A 21,849-nucleotide genomic window follows, 5' to 3' on the forward strand; every position below is an offset into this window, starting at 1 on the left:
TCAGGAAGAAATGGGGACTGTGTAAGAGCAGAGTCCCCTTCATCATTAATTTCCGGGACCATCTTCCTATAAGATTCGGCCTCATGGAGGCGAACGTTTAGAAGCTGAAAAGTGTAAAACTCCTTCCCAAGGCAGTGCAGTGCGTTCCGCCAGCCATGCAGGTTTACACTACAAACAAATGGACAATCCACAGCACTGATCACCATTCACATATACCATAGTTGCCAACATTTAAAAACAATTTCCAGGGACACTTTGCAGCACAGCTATCAATTTCCAAACCCACTTCCCTGAAGCTCCGCCCACTCCGCCCACTCCACCTATTTATCAGATTATAGAGTCTACTCAATATAAAGAGAATTACAGGAAATTGAAAAGGGAATTGAAAACTTAAGGCCACAGTAGCAGAGTTGGAATAATTCTCCCATTCAGCTGCACTACTTCTGCGTAAAATTTATGGGCAGCCGATTAACAGGCGCTTCCAGGGACAATATAAATTACCTGGGACAGGATCCTATTTGCAGGGACTGTCCCAGGAAAAAGGGGACATTTGGCAAGTATGATATACATGTCATTATCAGTGCCGTCCATCAGTGCCTATAAGTGCCGCCTATCAGTGCCGGCTCCAAGTGCAGCCTCATCAGTGCCCATCAGTGCAGCTTCACCAGTGCCCATCATTGCAGCCCCATCAGTGCCTATGAGTGCAGCCTTATCAGTGCCTATTAGTGCAGCCTATCAGTGCCTATGAGTGCAGCATTATCAGTGCCCATTGCTACAGCCTCATCAGTGCCCAATCGGTGCAACCTCATCAGTGCCCATCAGTGCAGCCTCATCAATGCCCATCAGTGCCCATTAGTGCAGCCTCCTCAGTGCCCATAAGTGCCCATTAGTGCCACCTCATTAGTGCCCATCAGTGCAGCCTCTTCAGTGCCCATTAGTGCAGCCTATCAGTGCCTATTAGTGCAGCCTCATCAGTGCCCATCAGTGCAGCCTCATCAATGCCCATCAGTGCCCATTAGTGCAGCCTCCTCAGTGCCCATAAGTGCCCATTAGTGCCACCTCATTAGTGCCCATCAGTGCAGCCTCTTCAGTGCCCATTAGTGCAGCCTATCAGTGCCTATTAGTGCAGCCTCATCAGTGCCCATCAGTGCAGCCTTATCAGTGCCCATTAGTGCCACCTCATCAGTGTCCATTAGTGAAGCCTCCTCAGTGCCCATTAGTGCAGCCTATCAATGCCCACCAATGCAGCCTTATTATGGCCCATCAGTGCATCCTGAACAGTGCCCATCAGTACAGCCTCATCAGTGCCCTTCAGTGCCTATTAATGCTGCCTCATCAGTGCACATCAGTGCAGCCGCATCTATGTCTATTAGTGCAGGTTATCAGTGCCCATCAGTGCAGCCCCATCAGTGCCTATCAGTGCAGCCTCATCAGTGCCCATCAGTTCAGCCTCATATGTGCCCATCAGTGCCCATCAGTGCAGCCTCATCAGTATCCATCAGTGCCTATCAGTGCAGCCCCATCACTGCAACCCCATCAGTGCAGCCTCATCAGTGCCCATTAGTGCAGACTCATTAGTGCCCATTAGTGCTGCCTCATCAGTGCCCATCAGTGCAGCCTCATCTGTGCCCATTAGTGCAGCCTCCGCAGTGCCCATTAGTGCAGCCTCATCAGTGCCCATTAGTGCCGCCTTATCAGTGCCCATTAGCGCAGCCTCATCAGCGCACATCAGTGCAGCCTCATCTGTGCCCATTAGTGCAGCCTCCGCAGTGCCCATTAGTGCAGCCTCATCAGTGCCCATTAGTGCCGCCTTATCAGTGCCCATTAGCGCAGCCTCATCAGCGCACATGAGTGCAGCCTCATCTGTGCCCATTAGTGCAGCCTCAGCAGTGCCCATTAGCACAGCCTCATCAGCGCACATCAGTGAAGGAGAAAAATTACCTGTTTGCAAAATTTAATTTTTTGTTTATTTAGCAAAAAATAACCCCCCAATGTTACATCACCGTGCAATTGTCATTCAAAGTGTGACAGCGCTGAAACTGAACATTGGCCTGCGCAGGAAGGGGGTGAAAGTGGCCAGTATTGGGGAAGGGGGGGGGGCAGGAAGGGGGTGAAAGTGCCTGGTAGGCAATTGGTTAACTGCCATTTTAACTGTTTCCCGCAAGGTCGGCACCAGGGTCATTGTAAGGGGCGAGGAGCAGTAGAAGGGGTACACAGTGACAGCCCTTTCCTACTCTACTTTGCAGTTTGTTGTAGCAATCAAGGAGTTAAGTTTACAAGCAATCTAATCAGATATTCTCTATCAGAGACGCTTAGCGCTTTCCGGCGTACCGAGAACGGGGTGATAAATTGTGCAAACCGAGCGAGGATTCTCATTTAAACATGACATAATGCTTATTAGGGAGCTGATAATATTCACCGCGATGATAAATTGCTGAAATAAATGACATCTATTTGTTTGTAAAATAAGAGCCAACGTGACAGTATTACACAAGGCTCTGATCCGTGCCCACCGCACGCCAGCTGCATGCCCGCCGCAGACAGTATTACACAAGGCTCTGATCCGTGCCCACCGCACGCCCGCCGCAGACAGTATTACACAAGGCTCTGATCCGTGCCCACCGCACGCCAGCTGCATGCCCGCCGCAGACAGTATTACACAAGGCTCTGATCCGCACCCACCGCACGCCAGCTGCATGCCCGCTACAGACAGTATTACACAAGGCTCTGATCCGCGCCCACCGCACGCCAGCCGCATGCCTGCCGCAGACAGTATTACACAAGGCTCTGATCCGCACCCACCGCACGCCAGCTGCATGCCCGCCGCAGACAGTATTACACAAGGCTCTGATCTGCGCCCACGGCAGGCAGTATTACACAAGGCTCTGATCTGCGCCCATGGCAGGCAGTATTACACAAGGCTCTGATCCGCGCCCGCCAGCCGCATGCCCGCCGCAGACAGTATTACTCAAGGCTCTGATACACTGCCGCCGCCCGCTAGCCGCACGCCCGCCGCAGACAGTATTACACAAGGCTCTGATCCGTGCCCGTGGCCGGCAGTATTACACAACGCTCTGATCCGCGCCCGCCAGCCGCATGCCACCCGCAGACAGTATTACACAAGGCTCTGATCCACGCCCGCCGCCCGCTAGACGCACGCCCACCGCAGACAGTATTACACAAGGCTCTGATCCGCGCCCACCGCACACCAGCCGCATGCCCGCCACAGACAGTATTACACAAGGCTCTGATCAGCGCTCGCTGCCCGCCCGCTAGCCGCACGCCCGCTGCAGACAGTATTACACAAGGCTCTGATCTGCACCTGCTGCACGCCTGCCGCAGACAGTATTACACAAGGCTCTGATCCGCGCTCGCTGCCCGCTAGCCGCACGCCCGCTGCAGACAGTATTACACAAGGCTCTGATCTGCGCCTGCTGCACGCCTGCTGCAGACAGTATTACACAAGGCTCTGATCTGCAGGGTTTCTCAACCAGGGTTCCTCCTAAGCAGGGTCGGTGCTTCCACTAGGCAAACTAGGCAGCTGCCTAGGGCGCATTGCCACCTAGGGGTGCAGTCACGAGTCAGCACTCTCTCTCCATCATGAATGATCCTTGTGGGCTGAGGGGAAGGGGACGGCAGTGGGGGAGGAAGAAGGGACAGAGAAAGAAGCCAGGTGTCTGGGGCAGTGGCAGAACTACCAGGCCTTGGCTTTCCACCACGATTGGGGGGGCCCCAAAGGCAGGAAGGGAGCTCACCAGAGTGCTACCAGCATGATGATCCTCTTTGGCTGGAGCTGAGTGACCTAAACCCTGGGCAGGAAGTGACTCTCTGCACTGAGCTGGTGGGCAGCCATTCATTTCCCTGGGTTGGTATTAAGCAGGGAGCGGAGGAGAGCTGAACCTGGGCTGGAGCTCAGCACTGGAGGGCTCCTTTACTGGAGCAGAAGCGATGAGGCACCAGAATGGTCTGAGGAGGTTGGTTATGGACGTGCGGAGCTCTCTGACTGCTGCTTCTCCCTCCACCAGGAGCCGGTTGGAGCTGTGGTGAGCACTGTGGTCCAGGAGAGGAGCTTTCTGGGAGATGGAATCAGCCGGTTCACAGTGAAGGAGGGCAGAGTGCGGGACACACTCTCTTAATATTGCCCAGTGAGTGTCCCCAGAACAGATCAGGGTCCCCGGGTGTGACATGGAGGATCCCTGGTGTGAAAGGGAATCGGGGGTCACCAGGTGTGCCATGGGTAATTGGAGTCACCAGGTGTGACATGGAGGATAGGGGTCACCAGGTGTGACATGGGGGGATAGAGAGTTCACCGGTTGTAACACGGGTTCAGGGTCACCAGGTGTGCCATGAGGAATTGGGGTCCCTTGGTGTGCCATGGGGGATTGAGGTCCCCAGTTGTGACATGGAGGAACATCACTGTCCCCAGGTGTGACATGGAGGAACATCAGGAGCCCCTGGTGTGACATTGAGGAACATTGGGGTCGCTGGGTATGACAGCATGACATGGAGGAACACGGGGGTCCCTGGGGGTGACATGGAGGAACATCGGGGTCAGTGGGTATGACAGCATGACACGGAGGAATATTGGGGTCCCAGGATGTGACATGGAAAAACATCAGGGTCCCTGGGTGTGACATAGAGGGACAGAAGGATCGCCAGGGGTGACATGGAGAAATATGGGGGGTCACTGGGTATGACAACATAACATGGAGGAACCATCAGATCAGGGTCACTGGGTGTGACATAGAGGAGTTTTTGACCCCTTCCCTTTTTATTTTATTTTTTGGGGGGGGGAGCGCAAGTAGCTGGTCTTGCCTAGGGCGTAAAATAGTCCAGCACCTGGTCCTGCTCCTGAAGTTGCTAGGGGTTCCTCCTGTGGTTTTTAGGGGTTCCTCCTGCAGTTGCTAGGGGTTCCTCCATTGGTTTTTAGGGGTTCCTCCTGAGGTTGCTAGGGGTTCCTCCTGAAGATGTTAGGGGTTCCTCCTGAGGTTGCTAGGGGTTCCTATTGAAGTTGTCAGGGGTTCCTCCTGAGGTTGCTAGGGGTTCCTTGAGCGATGAGCAGTTTCTGCCTCTCTGATAAGTTCCCAAAGACACCATTGTTACTTTTAGCTATCTGTAAGGGGGGTAATTCTTCCCAATGATGACAAGAGTAAGGAGCATTCTTCCCACTGACTGTCACACTAATGTGTCATGAGTTGTAGATTTTAGATTCTATACCTCATGATTTTAGATTCTACACCTCATGATTCTTCGAGACCAGAAATTTATTTCAAGGGTTCCTCTGTGTTAAAAAGGTTGAGAAATGCTGATGTGGTGTCATGTGGTGAGGATGGTTTTGTCCTATCAGGTAAGAAGGTTTATCTTTATTATGGTTCATATGACAGGTTTCTGTATCTAAAGCCATGAAAATAAAAGCCGGCTCTGGATCTGGCGTGTTCCATTAGAACGAGGACTCGGCAGTGCGGAGACGGCCACCTTGCACGCATCAAACTGGTCAAAGGGGTCAGTAGTAATTACCGACTTGTTTTGATGAATCTGAGGCCTAATGCGCCGGGGGTCGGCGGGGTCACTGAAGAGCGCTTGTTAAGCCGCCACGCGACCACCCACCGCTCGCCAATGTGTTTATCTCAGCTTCTATTTTTCAAAAAACAGAAGCGCAACAGATAAAATGACCCGGTTAACATTTGCTATGAATAGCCGGTAATTAATGCCGTCTTCCCTCGCCGTTTCTTCCCTTTCTTATTATTAGCTAATTATCTGACATTGTGCGGGAAATGTCAGGCAGACAAAGCCGTTTTGACAAGCGTTGTGGATTTTCTGGCGGGAAGCGAGTTATACATCGTCTCGTTATTTCAATGTGGCGGTTAAATAATGTAGACGTTCATCTTGCCGTGTTTCGGTGGGGAGAGAACCGGGACGAGTTTTCCTGGAATTTTAGATGCAAACGACGAGGAAACTGAAAATGTTCTTCTGTAACGGGATTGCTCATTGGCCGCATGGCGAGTCATGGTGACCTGCACTTTACTAAACAGGTGTCACATTGCAAAGCTGGGTCAGGACGGCAAAGAGTATAAACCAGATCATGAAAGCTGCACAGACATGGACTCTTCACAGCAAGGTCTCTGTGGCTCAGTAAAGGTAACATGCATAGCAGGGGCGTACGTACAGGGGTCACAGGGGTAACGATTGAAACCTGACTCCATCCTTGCAGCCCCCCTGTACACCCAGATAGGAGGAACTGAGGAACCGATCCCTCCATGTAGCCACTGAATGCCCACTGTGACGGTACTCACTGTGACGGAACCGTCGACCCACACCGTGCTTGTGGTCTTCCGTCAGTATACGGCTTCCTCCAGTCTGGACATATAGAGATATTCCAGCCGCCCTCCATACAAGAACTAGCCTGAACTTAGCTTGTATGTGTCTGGAAACAACTAGCTCCTTTATTAAAACAAGCAGTAGACTTTTATACACTTGAGAAGCATGACAGTCACTACATGAACAATAGCCTGAACATTTACATAAGCATCACATAATGAATAGATAACGAGGTAGAGATGACTCATGGCTAATCCCATCTAGACAAGGTTATCCTTCACATGCTAATTAGCTCAGCGTACTTAAGTCAGCCTGGAAGCCCAGACTGCCGGCACCAAACGTAAAACAGATACAAATACACATATTATAGTGTAAATACTGAGAACCCACAGTAAACAATAGATGATCAAATCAACATGATTTACAATCCATGGAAGACAGGTGTTTGGGCTGATGACATGCATCTGTTACAAGTCTGATCAACTTAAGCAGTCCAAATCATCAATTTATCTGTCACATAGTTTTTTTCAGTCTCAGTGACGGCGAGTACCGTCACATATCTTCCCCCCAAAGGTAGACGAACCAGGTACCAGACCCCCAACTGGTCTGTGCCTGAGTTCGTCGGGTAACAAGTCCCAAAGAGTCAATCCATCATGGCAACTTCCTTGACAAAGTTCCACATAGCTTGTAAGTTTGTCCCGGCAGGGCGCATGGAGCTCTCGTAGCCAATCAGTCTGTGGAAGTCTGGTTTGGGCAGGCCAGACTGGGCTTCTTGGTCACCCTGTGTCCCTAAAAGACACAGGGTGATTTAGACATAAGAAGTGCCTAGGGGGTTGAGAGAGGTATTTCCCAACCTCTCTAAGGTAAGCTGTGTTCCAAGGACCCCCCAACCAAAGTGACTACCGTCACATCTCTCTGCTTCTGGAAGGAGACTAACACAGGAGGGGACCCCAAATGGGTTGACTTTGAAGGTAGTCTGTAGTTCCAGCCCCCCAATGTCTATACCCACACAGTACCCCAAGCAAATTGTCCCAAAAGGAGCATTACTCACCCAACCAACCTCTGCCTCTCTCGCAGAACATACCCGCTGTAGGGAAGAAGCGTGGACTGGCCCTTCTCCCTGGAGTCCTTTCAGCCGCTGGAGAGAAGACAGGGTGGCTGGGCTCACTCCCTCATGCTGTTGGGGATCTGGGCCGACTGCCCAGCATCCCTGGGGTATACAGGTGGGGATTGTAGTCTCATCCACCTGCTCAGGAAATCCATCCCTTGTGAGTTGAGGGCAGAGGCCAGCAGCACTCTGCTCTGTTGCCAGCACTTCTGCTGGGGACTCCACGTAATCTGCTCCGGCAACCTCTTGTCTCTTCTCCCCCTGGATCCTGATCTGCTGCTGGGGACTGAGCACCACCTTCTCACCCTGGGTCTCCGGGACTGCTGCAGGTGTGGGGCAGAGGTCTTGGACCCTCTGTCCAGTTGTCAGCGCTTCTGCTGTAGAAGTTTCTTGTAACTCCACAGATGCTGCTGGCCTGAAATCCCATGTCCCTGTCAGTGGTGTAGCAGACAGGTCAGCTGCCTCTTCTCTCTGGGAGGCTGAAGCTGCTGTTGGTGTTGGGCAGAGCTCAGTAATGCTAGGCCCTGATGCCAGCTTTTCTGCAGGAACATAAACTGAAAAGTCAGTGGCCTTGCACACATCTTGCTGGGTCACCAATTGTTGCAGGCAGAGGTCAGCCACGCTGTGCCCGGATGCCCGCTCTTCTGCTGCAGGCTCACTGGGAGGTTCCTCCTCAGCAGAAAAGTCTATTAAATCCCCAGTTTCTGGAGTTGCTGAAAGTTCAGGACACAGACTGGTGGCACTTGGGCCCAGTGCCAACACTTTTGTAGGTGATTTATAATCCAAATCCTCTTCCGATGGAAAGTCCATTAAATTTGTAATCCGTGGTTTGGGAATGAAGATGGCTTCCTCTTCTCCCATACCTTTATCCAGCGGCTGATCAGATGCATTCCTCCATCCAAGCTCGTCCTGTGCAGAAACAGGTTCGTCAAGGTGAGTCAGCACTTGCTGCATCCGCCATAAGACCTCTGCATCCAAAACCGTGGGTGCAGGTGTGCAAAGCACACTATTACTGTGCCACATTGCCGACTCTTCAGTCAGGATTTCTGGACTGTCAGCTGGTACTTCTGGATATTCCCAGGCAAGGGGAGCCCAGGCCTGGTACTGAGCAGAGTCTAGCAGCCGTCTGTAGGTGATCTCCAGCTCCCATTCCTGATTGGCCAGAAATTCCAAATCTTCCAGTACCCAGTGCACGTCCAAGACATTCAGCATCTGTTCTCTGTATTCCAAGATTTCCTCTAAACGCCACTCCAAATCGCTCCCAAAGTCGGGGTCCTCAGACAGCCTCTCTAATAACAGCCCCAGGCCGCCGTAGCAAAAGCCTTCCGTTGGGCTGCCGTCTGCTGTCCATGGGCACACTTGGGTTACGTACCAGCGGAGGGCTCTATAGCTCTCATCCAACCGCATCTCCTCCTGGACCAGCCTGCTTAACTCAGCTTTCCATTCCTTATGCGGTTGTCTCCCCAAAAACACCATTCGCACTTCGTACTGCGACCAGTACCTTTCCTGGAAGGAGGGGAGGATTTTTCCCTGGTGTCGCTGCTCACGAGCTAGCGCTTCTTTCCAGAGTTCCCAGCGGATCACATCATGCCATCTTAGCAGGACCTTCTCTGACACTGGCCCCCTGTGCTGTATCCGCATCTCTCGCAACCTCTTTCCGAATTCCTCTTCCATGGCGGCTGATATCTGTACCTCTCCTCTTCCGCTCCCCGGACCTTGGATCCCGGTGGAGGTTTGGATGTTCCAGACTGCAGGAAGCATCCCACCGCTTGCCACCAATGTGACGGAACCGTCGACCCACACCGTGCTTGTGGTCTTCCGTCAGTATACGGCTTCCTCCAGTCTGGACATATAGAGATATTCCAGCCGCCCCCCATACAAAACTAGCCTGAACTTAGCTTGTATGTCTCTGAAAGCAACTAACTCCTTTATTAAAACAAGCAGTAGACTTTTATACACTTGAGAAGCATGACAGTCACTACATGAACAATAGCCTGAACATTTACATAAGCATCACATAATGAATAGATAACGAGGTAGAGATGACTCATGGCTAATCCCATCTAGACAAGGTTATCCTTCACATGCTAATTAGCTCAGCGTACTTAAGTCAGCCTGGAAGCCCAGACTGCCGGCACCAAACGTAAAACAGATACAAATACACATATTATAGTGTAAATACTGAGAACCCACAGTAAACAATAGATGATCAAATCAACATGATTTACAATCCATGGAAGACAGGTGTTTGGGCTGATGACATGCATCTGTTACAAGTCTGATCAACTTAAGCAGTCCAAATCATCAATTTATCTGTCACATAGTTTTTTTCAGTCTCAGTGACGGCGAGTACCGTCACATATCTTCCCCCCAAAGGTAGACGAACCAGGTACCAGACCCCCAACTGGTCTGTGCCTGAGTTCGTCGGGTAACAAGTCCCAAAGAGTCAATCCATCATGGCAACTTCCTTGACAAAGTTCCACATAGCTTGTAAGTTTGTCCCGGCAGGGCGCATGGAGCTCTCGTAGCCAATCAGTCTGTGGAAGTCTGGTTTGGGCAGGCCAGACTGGGCTTCTTGGTCACCCTGTGTCCCTAAAAGACACAGGGTGATTTAGACATAAGAAGTGCCTAGGGGGTTGAGAGAGGTATTTCCCAACCTCTCTAAGGTAAGCTGTGTTCCAAGGACCCCCCAACCAAAGTGACTACCGTCACATCTCTCTGCTTCTGGAAGGAGACTAACACAGGAGGGGACCCCAAATGGGTTGACTTTGAAGGTAGTCTGTAGTTCCAGCCCCCCAATGTCTATACCCACACAGTACCCCAAGCAAATTGTCCCAAAAGGAGCATTACTCACCCAACCAACCTCTGCCTCTCTCGCAGAACATACCCGCTGTAGGGAAGAAGCGTGGACTGGCCCTTCTCCCTGGAGTCCTTTCAGCCGCTGGAGAGAAGACAGGGTGGCTGGGCTCACTCCCTCATGCTGTTGGGGATCTGGGCCGACTGCCCAGCATCCCTGGGGTATACAGGTGGGGATTGTAGTCTCATCCACCTGCTCAGGAAATCCATCCCTTGTGAGTTGAGGGCAGAGGCCAGCAGCACTCTGCTCTGTTGCCAGCACTTCTGCTGGGGACTCCACGTAATCTGCTCCGGCAACCTCTTGTCTCTTCTCCCCCTGGATCCTGATCTGCTGCTGGGGACTGAGCACCACCTTCTCACCCTGGGTCTCCGGGACTGCTGCAGGTGTGGGGCAGAGGTCTTGGACCCTCTGTCCAGTTGTCAGCGCTTCTGCTGTAGAAGTTTCTTGTAACTCCACAGATGCTGCTGGCCTGAAATCCCATGTCCCTGTCAGTGGTGTAGCAGACAGGTCAGCTGCCTCTTCTCTCTGGGAGGCTGAAGCTGCTGTTGGTGTTGGGCAGAGCTCAGTAATGCTAGGCCCTGATGCCAGCTTTTCTGCAGGAACATAAACTGAAAAGTCAGTGGCCTTGCACACATCTTGCTGGGTCACCAATTGTTGCAGGCAGAGGTCAGCCACGCTGTGCCCGGATGCCCGCTCTTCTGCTGCAGGCTCACTGGGAGGTTCCTCCTCAGCAGAAAAGTCTATTAAATCCCCAGTTTCTGGAGTTGCTGAAAGTTCAGGACACAGACTGGTGGCACTTGGGCCCAGTGCCAACACTTTTGTAGGTGATTTATAATCCAAATCCTCTTCCGATGGAAAGTCCATTAAATTTGTAATCCGTGGTTTGGGAATGAAGATGGCTTCCTCTTCTCCCATACCTTTATCCAGCGGCTGATCAGATGCATTCCTCCATCCAAGCTCGTCCTGTGCAGAAACAGGTTCGTCAAGGTGAGTCAGCACTTGCTGCATCCGCCATAAGACCTCTGCATCCAAAACCGTGGGTGCAGGTGTGCAAAGCACACTATTACTGTGCCACATTGCCGACTCTTCAGTCAGGATTTCTGGACTGTCAGCTGGTACTTCTGGATATTCCCAGGCAAGGGGAGCCCAGGCCTGGTACTGAGCAGAGTCTAGCAGCCGTCTGTAGGTGATCTCCAGCTCCCATTCCTGATTGGCCAGAAATTCCAAATCTTCCAGTACCCAGTGCACGTCCAAGACATTCAGCATCTGTTCTCTGTATTCCAAGATTTCCTCTAAACGCCACTCCAAATCGCTCCCAAAGTCGGGGTCCTCAGACAGCCTCTCTAATAACAGCCCCAGGCCGCCGTAGCAAAAGCCTTCCGTTGGGCTGCCGTCTGCTGTCCATGGGCACACTTGGGTTACGTACCAGCGGAGGGCTCTATAGCTCTCATCCAACCGCATCTCCTCCTGGACCAGCCTGCTTAACTCAGCTTTCCATTCCTTATGCGGTTGTCTCCCCAAAAACACCATTCGCACTTCGTACTGCGACCAGTACCTTTCCTGGAAGGAGGGGAGGATTTTTCCCTGGTGTCGCTGCTCACGAGCTAGCGCTTCTTTCCAGAGTTCCCAGCGGATCACATCATGCCATCTTAGCAGGACCTTCTCTGACACTGGCCCCCTGTGCTGTATCCGCATCTCTCGCAACCTCTTTCCGAATTCCTCTTCCATGGCGGCTGATATCTGTACCTCTCCTCTTCCGCTCCCCGGACCTTGGATCCCGGTGGAGGTTTGGATGTTCCAGACTGCAGGAAGCATCCCACCGCTTGCCACCAATGTGACGGAACCGTCGACCCACACCGTGCTTGTGGTCTTCCGTCAGTATACGGCTTCCTCCAGTCTGGACATATAGAGATATTCCAGCCGCCCCCCATACAAAACTAGCCTGAACTTAGCTTGTATGTCTCTGAAAGCAACTAACTCCTTTATTAAAACAAGCAGTAGACTTTTATACACTTGAGAAGCATGACAGTCACTACATGAACAATAGCCTGAACATTTACATAAGCATCACATAATGAATAGATAACGAGGTAGAGATGACTCATGGCTAATCCCATCTAGACAAGGTTATCCTTCACATGCTAATTAGCTCAGCGTACTTAAGTCAGCCTGGAAGCCCAGACTGCCGGCACCAAACGTAAAACAGATACAAATACACATATTATAGTGTAAATACTGAGAACCCACAGTAAACAATAGATGATCAAATCAACATGATTTACAATCCATGGAAGACAGGTGTTTGGGCTGATGACATGCATCTGTTACAAGTCTGATCAACTTAAGCAGTCCAAATCATCAATTTATCTGTCACATAGTTTTTTTCAGTCTCAGTGACGGCGAGTACCGTCACATATCTTCCCCCCAAAGGTAGACGAACCAGGTACCAGACCCCCAACTGGTCTGTGCCTGAGTTCGTCGGGTAACAAGTCCCAAAGAGTCAATCCATCATGGCAACTTCCTTGACAAAGTTCCACATAGCTTGTAAGTTTGTCCCGGCAGGGCGCATGGAGCTCTCGTAGCCAATCAGTCTGTGGAAGTCTGGTTTGGGCAGGCCAGACTGGGCTTCTTGGTCACCCTGTGTCCCTAAAAGACACAGGGTGATTTAGACATAAGAAGTGCCTAGGGGGTTGAGAGAGGTATTTCCCAACCTCTCTAAGGTAAGCTGTGTTCCAAGGACCCCCCAACCAAAGTGACTACCGTCACATCTCTCTGCTTCTGGAAGGAGACTAACACAGGAGGGGACCCCAAATGGGTTGACTTTGAAGGTAGTCTGTAGTTCCAGCCCCCCAATGTCTATACCCACACAGTACCCCAAGCAAATTGTCCCAAAAGGAGCATTACTCACCCAACCAACCTCTGCCTCTCTCGCAGAACATACCCGCTGTAGGGAAGAAGCGTGGACTGGCCCTTCTCCCTGGAGTCCTTTCAGCCGCTGGAGAGAAGACAGGGTGGCTGGGCTCACTCCCTCATGCTGTTGGGGATCTGGGCCGACTGCCCAGCATCCCTGGGGTATACAGGTGGGGATTGTAGTCTCATCCACCTGCTCAGGAAATCCATCCCTTGTGAGTTGAGGGCAGAGGCCAGCAGCACTCTGCTCTGTTGCCAGCACTTCTGCTGGGGACTCCACGTAATCTGCTCCGGCAACCTCTTGTCTCTTCTCCCCCTGGATCCTGATCTGCTGCTGGGGACTGAGCACCACCTTCTCACCCTGGGTCTCCGGGACTGCTGCAGGTGTGGGGCAGAGGTCTTGGACCCTCTGTCCAGTTGTCAGCGCTTCTGCTGTAGAAGTTTCTTGTAACTCCACAGATGCTGCTGGCCTGAAATCCCATGTCCCTGTCAGTGGTGTAGCAGACAGGTCAGCTGCCTCTTCTCTCTGGGAGGCTGAAGCTGCTGTTGGTGTTGGGCAGAGCTCAGTAATGCTAGGCCCTGATGCCAGCTTTTCTGCAGGAACATAAACTGAAAAGTCAGTGGCCTTGCACACATCTTGCTGGGTCACCAATTGTTGCAGGCAGAGGTCAGCCACGCTGTGCCCGGATGCCCGCTCTTCTGCTGCAGGCTCACTGGGAGGTTCCTCCTCAGCAGAAAAGTCTATTAAATCCCCAGTTTCTGGAGTTGCTGAAAGTTCAGGACACAGACTGGTGGCACTTGGGCCCAGTGCCAACACTTTTGTAGGTGATTTATAATCCAAATCCTCTTCCGATGGAAAGTCCATTAAATTTGTAATCCGTGGTTTGGGAATGAAGATGGCTTCCTCTTCTCCCATACCTTTATCCAGCGGCTGATCAGATGCATTCCTCCATCCAAGCTCGTCCTGTGCAGAAACAGGTTCGTCAAGGTGAGTCAGCACTTGCTGCATCCGCCATAAGACCTCTGCATCCAAAACCGTGGGTGCAGGTGTGCAAAGCACACTATTACTGTGCCACATTGCCGACTCTTCAGTCAGGATTTCTGGACTGTCAGCTGGTACTTCTGGATATTCCCAGGCAAGGGGAGCCCAGGCCTGGTACTGAGCAGAGTCTAGCAGCCGTCTGTAGGTGATCTCCAGCTCCCATTCCTGATTGGCCAGAAATTCCAAATCTTCCAGTACCCAGTGCACGTCCAAGACATTCAGCATCTGTTCTCTGTATTCCAAGATTTCCTCTAAACGCCACTCCAAATCGCTCCCAAAGTCGGGGTCCTCAGACAGCCTCTCTAATAACAGCCCCAGGCCGCCGTAGCAAAAGCCTTCCGTTGGGCTGCCGTCTGCTGTCCATGGGCACACTTGGGTTACGTACCAGCGGAGGGCTCTATAGCTCTCATCCAACCGCATCTCCTCCTGGACCAGCCTGCTTAACTCAGCTTTCCATTCCTTATGCGGTTGTCTCCCCAAAAACACCATTCGCACTTCGTACTGCGACCAGTACCTTTCCTGGAAGGAGGGGAGGATTTTTCCCTGGTGTCGCTGCTCACGAGCTAGCGCTTCTTTCCAGAGTTCCCAGCGGATCACATCATGCCATCTTAGCAGGACCTTCTCTGACACTGGCCCCCTGTGCTGTATCCGCATCTCTCGCAACCTCTTTCCGAATTCCTCTTCCATGGCGGCTGATATCTGTACCTCTCCTCTTCCGCTCCCCGGACCTTGGATCCCGGTGGAGGTTTGGATGTTCCAGACTGCAGGAAGCATCCCACCGCTTGCCACCAATGTGACGGAACCGTCGACCCACACCGTGCTTGTGGTCTTCCGTCAGTATACGGCTTCCTCCAGTCTGGACATATAGAGATATTCCAGCCGCCCCCCATACAAAACTAGCCTGAACTTAGCTTGTATGTCTCTGAAAGCAACTAACTCCTTTATTAAAACAAGCAGTAGACTTTTATACACTTGAGAAGCATGACAGTCACTACATGAACAATAGCCTGAACATTTACATAAGCATCACATAATGAATAGATAACGAGGTAGAGCTGACTCATGGCTAATCCCATCTAGACAAGGTTATCCTTCACATGCTAATTAGCTCAGCGTACTTAAGTCAGCCTGGAAGCCCAGACTGCCGGCACCAAATGTAAAACAGATACAAATACACATATTATAGTGTAAATACTGAGAACCCACAGTAAACAATAGATGATCAAATCAACATGATTTACAATCCATGGAAGACAGGTGTTTGGGCTGATGACATGCATCTGTTACAAGTCTGATCAACTTAAGCAGTCCAAATCATCAATTTATCTGTCACATCGTTTTTTTCAGTCTCAGTGACGGTGAGTACCGTCACACTCACTATCACTGGGAGTGAAAGACAGATACCTAATGGTTTGGATTGCTTCAACTGGGACAGTAATATTCGTCAGCAATATCTCTCAGGGAATATGAAGATTTAATCCCGCTTTACACTGTGAGACCTATAGCCTGTTGCCATGAAGTCTGACTCCTAAATAATCATAGTAATACGTAGATGTGTAATCCATGTACTTCAATGTAGGAGAAGGCAGACTGTCATTGGCAGTCTTGTCCTATTGTCTATCTATTGAGATGGAATGTGGATTGTGTTAAGTCTGCCTGTCCCATAGTTAAATGTTAATGAGCCCACATTGTTCTGTCCAGATGGCTAGATAATTAGTTCAGGTTAAGTCTGTTTCTGTATAAAATTCCATCTGCATATGATAATGTAATCAGGCAACCCCTGACCTGTGTGTGGTAATATAATCAGAAGGGGGAGGTCCATGCTGTATATAAATTCTGTGTGACTGTTCAATAAAGAGTGATTCCAGTACAAGCTAAGTTGTCGGCTAGCTTTGTATGAGGGTGGCTGGGAAAATCGGGTATATATCTATGTTCATGACTGGGGGGAAGCCGTATACTGATGGAAGACTACAAGTACAGTGTGGGTCGGTGGTTCTGTTACACCCACTTCTCCTCTCCCTCCCGTAGACATTTAGGTACTGTAAGAAGGAAATGGAGGGCATGGTTGCTCTGCATGCCACCCCCGCTGCCTCCCTCTCCCTGTCCTGCTTCACCAGGCCCCTGTTTGCCCCCCCCCTCTCCCTGCCACAGCGCTGCCAGGTTTCCCTCCCCCACCTCCTGCCGGCTGCGGCAAGGGATCTGTCAGGATGGAGGGCAGGGAAGGGGCCAGTAAATGTGTAATTTTCCAGCACCATCCTTGTTTTAATAAAAAGTCAGTGATCCCTACTGATCACTGACTCTGGGTTTTATTTTTTTTTTTTCATTCATAGTTGAGGCATAGTAAGCTGTGTTTCCTATGCTTCAGTTTGTGGATGATTGGGGCGCCTCTGTACAGAGCTATTCCTGTCCATTTATTCTGTGCAGCTGAGGCTGTGGAAATGTGGGGCTGTGTCCTCAGTCTCCTTTCTCTGTCTCAAGGGTGAAAGACCCCTGATATATCACCAAAGCCCCCCCCAATGGGGCTCCTAAAAACTTAAACTACTGACAACAGTGGCAGAACTATCTGGGGCGCAAAGGTCACTGATGCGACTGGGCCCTGGCATTCCGCTACCGTAAGGAGACCCCCCAAGACAACAGGAAGGGGCCTGCTGTGGGACCATAATAAAGGGTCCCACGATGGAAGTAAAGGGCCCAGGAGCAGTGGGGAGGGCCCCAGCAGAGGGCCAGGGGGGAACTTTAAGGTTACTTGCACCGGGGCCCTGAAGGTTCTAGTTACGCCTCTGATGCATAGCATAGTCTCTATAACAGGCGTCTCCAAACTTTCTAAATAAAGGGCCAGATTACTGTCCTTCAGACTTCAGGGGGGCCAGACTGTGGCCAGTGGGATCAAACTATGCCTCCGGTTTGGTTGTAAGTGGGAGTAAGAAAAATACACACTGGTCAGTAGGAGGAGGCATAGTGCCCCATCATTGGTGTCAGTGGGAGGAATAGTGCCCAATCATTGGTGTCAGTGGGAGGAATAGTGGCCCATCATTGGTATTGTTGGGAGGAATAGTGCCCCATCATTGGTGTCAGTGGGAGGAATAGTGCCCCATCATTGGTGTCATTGGGAGGAATAGTGCCCCATCATTGGTATTGTTGGGAGAAATAGTGCCCCATCATTGGTGTCAGTGCAAAGAATAGCGCCTCATCACTGGTGTCATTGAAAAGAATAGTGCCCCATTACTGGTGTCAGTGGAAAGAATAGTGCCCCATCACTGGTGTCAGTGGGAGGAATAGCGTCCCATCATTGGTGTCAGTGGGAGGAATAGAGCCCCATCATTGGTGTCAGTGGGAGGAATAATGCCCCATCATTGGTGTCAGTGGGAGGAATAGTGCCCATAATTGGTGTCAGTGGGAGGAATAGTGCCCTATCCTTGGTGTCAGTGGAAGGAATAGTGCCCCATCACTGGTGTCAGTGGGAGGAATAGTGCCCATCATTGGTGTTACTGGGAGGAATAGTGCCCATCATTGGTGTCAGTGTGAGGAATAGTGCCCCATCGTTGGTGTCAGTGGGAGGAATAGTGTCCCATCATTGGTGTCAGTGGGAGGAATAGTGCCCCATCATTGGTGTCAGTGGGAGGAATAGTACCCCATCATTGGTGTCAGTGGGAAGAATAGTGCCCCATCATTGGTGTCAGTGGGAGGAATAGTGCCCCATCATTGGTGCCAGTGGGAGGAATAGTGCCCCATCATTGGTGTCAGTGTGAGGAATAGTGCCCCATCGTTGGTGTCCGTGGGAGGAATAGTGTCCCATCACTGGTGTCAGTGGGAGGAATAGTGCCCCATCATTAGTGTCAGTGGGAGGAATAGTGTCCCATCATTGGTGTCAGTGGGAGGAACAGTGCCCCATAATTGGTGTCAGTGGGAGGAATAGGGCCCCATCTTTGGTGTCAGTGGGAGGAATAGGGCCCCATCATTGATGTCAGTGGGAGGAATAGTACCCCATCATTGGTGTCAGTGGGAGGAATAGTGTCCCATCATTGGTGTCAGTGGGAGGAACAGTGCCCCATAATTGGTGTCAGTGGGAGGAATAGGGCCCCATCTTTGGGGTCAGTGGGAGGAATAGGGCCCCATCATTGGTGTCAGTGGGAGGAATAGTACCCCATCATTGGTGTCAGTGGGAGGAATAGTACCCATCATCCATCACTGGACACTCTACACCCGAAGACATTCCTTCCTTTTTGCCCAGGACCAGTGACCAATCCAGGCAGTCCAGCAGGGTCCCCAACACAAGCTAATTAACGGACAGTTGCTGCAGGATGCCCACCCAAGGGTGGTGAAATCTTGGATGTGTACGGATAGGATCCTGGTACAAAAGATAATTTCATTTGCAGGACTTTTTGCAACAATTAATAGTTAAGAACACCAGATAGAGCTCATCCCCCCCCACCCCCCATTCCTCAGGGCTTGATGTAAATAAAATAATCACGACGTTAGTCTTCATCAAGCCTTAGCACAGGTCTCTTGGTGCATTCTGTTGTCATTTTAGTAACATCAACTGCTCAAACCCTGAGTAAGTGGAGGCTTTACACCCGAAACGCGTTGGTTGTTTTTTTTTATAACTATTAACCACTTCTGGACCGGAAGATTTTCCCCCGTAATGACCAGACCATTTTTTGCAATTCGGCACTGCGTTACTTTAACTGAAAATTGCGCGGTCATGCAACGCTGTACCGAAATAAAATTGATGTCCTTTTTTTCCACCAAAAAAAAAAAAAAAAAATATTTCAAAGAAGAAAAGCACTACTAATTGAATTATAGTAATCTGGGACTGACACGTTCGTTCTATTTCATTTTATTGTACACAAGAAAGTTGGTCACTGAATATTGATAACAGTTTTGTGGTTTGAAAGTACCGTATATACTCGAGTATAAGCCGACTTTTTCAGCATGTTTTTTTTTATGCTGAAAAAGCCCCCCTCGGCTTATACTCGAGTCACGTCTCACGTACCTTTTCCCCCCTCAGTGCGCATGCGCCGCTGCCACTCGGGAAAGCCCGTACACGATCGGCTATTCCTCAGGAGATGCAGTGCTGCGTGCATGGTACAGGAGATTCACCTGTACCATGCCCGCAGCACTGCATCTCCTGTACCATGCCTGTACCATCTCCTGTGCCATGCCTGTACCATGCCTTTACCATCTTCTGTACCATGCCTTTACCATCTTCTGTACCATGCCTTTACCATCTTCTGTACCATGCCTGTACCATCTGTGCCATGCCTGTACCATCTCCTGTACCATGCCTTTACCATCTTCTGTGCCATGCCTGAACCATCTCCTGTGCCATGCCTGTACCATCTCCTGTGCCATGCCTGTACCATCTCCTGTATCATCTCCTGTACCATGCCTGAACCATCTCCTGTACCATGCCCACAGCCCTGCATCTCCTTTACCTTGTCTGCAGCCCCTGCACCATGCCCGCAGACCCTGTTTTGGGTCTTGTGGTGGTCCAGTTGGGTCCATTAGCTGCTGCATTTCCCACCCTAGGCTTATACTTGAGTCAATAAGTTTTCCCAGTTTTTTTGTGGTAAAATTAGGTGCCTCAGCTTATATTCGGGTCGGCTTATACTCGAGTATATTCGGTAAGTGTAGCCGGGTCTGGACTACCATATTTAAGTATACAGGTTTATCTTGTGTTTGTTGAAATTGTCCCTGTGCACCTTTTAATGCTGGATACAAATGGGATCGTCATCTTGCAGGAACTGGAAGCCTGGCATTGTGGGAACTGTAGTCTTTTGCAGAGTGCTGATCATGTGCCTGGATTGCTCAGGAAACTACCTTCCCAGAAGGCCAAGAGGGAGTGAAGCATTTTGGGAGTAGTTAAAAAACTATCTGCGACACAAGCTAAAAACTCTCTTGCTCCTGGGACCCATCGAGTGCACACCAGCCTGCTGAGTGATGTGTGAGACAGCTGATTGCGGTATACTACACGAGGCCTGACCCGCTTACGGAACTCAGCCTCAGCGGAGCGGATGTCTGTCTTTGCAGTATCGCTGAGAGAGAAAGTGGAGGTCGGCCGAATATCCTGAGGCGACAGAGTGCAGCAGGTTTTCTAGATGCTGGAGCGTGGAAGACCACGTCGCCTGTTCCAAAGGGCCCTCACAGACGGACATTCGAAGATGGTGAGAGGTTGCCTGTTCTTGGTCCAGACTGCAAGTATACACTTCATCTTTACACTGAACACAAACATTGAAGCAGATATCAGATCCTTAAGTCACAGTGGAAATTGTCTTATATGAGCTCCAACTGCCGGTGAAGAATATAGCAAGGCCTTGCTAAGGGGAGGGACATTGCTGCACAGTTGCTCTTAAAGGGGACATGTTTTAGTTTCTATTGCCATAGCTTTAATCAGAATACTGACGATTGAGATTAGCTCAGAGTTTCTCTTTAACTTGAGTATTGCTTTAATACAGTAGAGAATATCTATGTACTTTCAGAATATGGAAGATTGTGTTTAATACTGTTCTTTGATATTTTAACACTCTGTTTATCTGTTGTTTTTCGGTTTCAGTTTTGCTGAACCCTGATAGTTTATGTTGGATTTAGCTGACTGACATAATTTCAATTGCTTATTCATTGAGTAAAAGTTGAAACTCATTTATATTGTGTCAGTGTGCTCCTTAAAAGGTGTATACACTATGTCTGAACCTAGAGTGTCAGGTAGGCTGAACGGTTTACAGGGTCACGGTAGTGCTGAAGAACACCCATTAACCAGAAACTCTCAAGGGTGTAGTGCTACATTTGGGGGCTCGTCCGGGATGTTCTCCACTGCTGCAGGCCCTAGTCAGCCCAGCCACAAGCCAATGACCGGAAGGGTGATGGATTTGACTGCTGCAAGTGCCTGGAGAAGGCCCAAAGAGCTCGATTAGAGCAAAGCACTCTTATTGAGGTCTCTGGAAGCGAGTGTCAGGTGGGCTGGACGGTTTACAGGGTCACGGTAGTGCTGAAGAACACCCATTAACCAGCAACTCTCAAGGGGGTAGTGCAACATAAGGTTCTGGTTTAAAACATTAATTGGATTGCACACGGATAGGTGACGCCAACATTTTTGATTTTATTTAGTTTGCAGTTGTGGGAACACAATAATTTGGTTGCAGCCATCAGACACAGGGGAGAAGTGAGGGACACTTTTAGTTAGAGAGCGCGGGATAATACACACATGTTTTATCCTCTGTATCAGTGGGGGCTGGTGCTTAATTTACTTGGGGGGCGGCCCACTGCCCCCCCAGCCAGCCAACCACATAATCCCCCCCATCACTTGATCGATCACCTGTCAGGCCCCCCACCAGCCCCTGCACTTACCCCATGCAGGTGGTGTCTTCACCCCTGCGTCTCCTCCAGAGTCCTGGCAGTCGATTCTCCTCCCAGCCAGAGGTAGGACTTGTGGCCAATCGGGTCTTAGGACTCCCGGCCAATTGGGACTCAGGACCCGCTTCCTGATTGGCCGTGAGGAAACAGGGAAATATTAACGAATATTAATTCGCTAATGTCACACAACTGGGTGGGCTTTGGGCGCAGTGCTCTGTACCCCGAGCCCACCATTTTTGAAGCCAATTAGAGCCTCTGGCTCTA

This window comes from Pelophylax lessonae (genome assembly GCF_965119305.1).
Source record: "Pelophylax lessonae genome assembly, chromosome: 12".
Taxonomy (NCBI): Eukaryota; Metazoa; Chordata; class Amphibia; order Anura; family Ranidae; genus Pelophylax; species Pelophylax lessonae.